This window comes from Aotus nancymaae, unplaced genomic scaffold (assembly GCF_030222135.1).
Source record: "Aotus nancymaae isolate 86718 unplaced genomic scaffold, 86718_ANA_hifiasm-v0.15.2.pri h1tg000020l, whole genome shotgun sequence".
In the NCBI taxonomy this organism is placed as follows: Eukaryota; Metazoa; Chordata; class Mammalia; order Primates; family Aotidae; genus Aotus; species Aotus nancymaae.
The window spans coordinates 45052574-45054258 of NW_026988432.1; the positions used below are offsets into that span (position 1 = coordinate 45052574).

Sequence of the window (1685 nt, forward strand, 5' to 3'; positions counted from 1 at the left end):
AGAGACCCCTGAACCAGAGAAGCCAAGGGACTAAAAGTCCCTTTGTGGCCGGGCGTGGTGGCTTATGCCTGTAACGCCAGCACTTTGGGAGGCCTAGGTGGGTAGATGACCTGAGATCAGGAGTTTGAGACCAGCCTGAGCAACATGGAGAAACCTGTCTCTACTAAAAATACAAGATTAGCAGGGCATGGTGGTACATGCCTGTAATCCTATCTACTTGGGAAGCTGAGACAGGAGAATCCTTTGAACCTGGGAGGCAGAGGTTGTGGTGAGCCAAGATTGTGCCATCGCACTCCAGCCTGGACAACAAGAGCAAAACTCTGTCTCAAAAAGAAAAAAAAGTTCTTTTATACCCAAACTCAATCCAGACCAAGGACAATTTGCCTGGGGTGCCAAAGACTGAGTACTGATGACAGATTCAAGTTCTGCAGTGGCCACCACTCCCTAAGCTCAAGGGACACCCATCCCACCTGTCACCCATTGCTGTTGATCTGGCAAAGGGTGAAAAGCACTTCCATTACTCACAGCCATGGTAGGAGGTCAGGGACCCCCGGCCTTGCCATACTCCTACTCCAAGTGGCTGGTGGAGAAGTTGGACTGGCTGGAGCCTTGCGCAAAGGTGATCTGGTTGCTGCCCATGCCGGTGGCAACCCGGGCCATGCACTCTTTGTTTTTGATAGCCTGGGCCCTCACAGCCTTCATCTGTTCATCTTTGAGAAGGGCTTCCAATTACTCTGACTTCTTATGCATGTTGATGCCCTGGTCCTTGCCATCTTGGTCAATATACTGAAGTCCTTCAGGGTCTGGATGGCAAAGATGTTCTCGTGGCAGTGCTGGGCCACGCACTCGAAGCCTGTCTTGATGAGGTAGTCCGGCAGCGTCTGCGCCTTGTACACATGCTGCCAGTTCTTGCCATGGTCACTGAGCCACATCCACACCATGCTCGTGATCTCTCAGAAGATTACTACACAGTAGATCAGGTTGGCAATCTCAGTCATCAGACAGCTGGACAGACCCCACGAGTTATTGGAGGTGGCTTCCCAGACTTTGATTTCTGCCTCTGAGTAATTGTTCACTATGTTTTTCATCTGTTATCTGATAGACAAAGTCATTATTTTTCTTTGTTACACATTTGAAGCCCTTCAAAGAGAGAAACTTTTCTGTCCTTAGTAAGTGCACACTCTATGAAGGTTCAGTTTCCATAATCAAGCTGGAGCAAGATCCCTGAATGGTCATTTCCTCCTCTGGAGCCTCAGATCAAAAAAGCTGGAAGCCATGACTGGGCTATGACCACATCTGTTACATGAGGCTCCTGTCCACAAGTTTGGTAATCTCCATCTGCCTCTTCGCCAGTGAGCACCAAGCACTTAGCACTGTGCCTGACACAGAAACGTACACTAAAATCCTGGGAATCTCCACAGTGCTGTCTTTTTGCCTGCGAACGATTGACTGAAGGCTGGCAGCCCCTAGGCAGCTTCAGGATGGGGCTGGTCACCAGAAAGACAAAGGCAGGACCAGTACCGGGAGGGGAGAGGAACTGAAGGTTAAGTTTATTACCAATGGCCAATTATTTAGTCAATCATGTCTCCATACTGAAGCCTCTATAAAAACACAAAAGGGGCCGTGTGCAGTGGCTCACACCTGTACTCCCAGCACTTTAGGAGGCCAAGGTGGGCAGATCACAA

General features: G+C 49.6%; 1 pseudogene; it reads right to left on the reverse strand.

The window, feature by feature from the left end:
- Positions 1-540: 540 nt before the first annotated feature.
- Positions 541-1112, reverse strand: LOC105713471 (epsin-2-like; annotated as a pseudogene).
- Between the last annotated feature and the right edge of the window lie 573 nt (positions 1113-1685).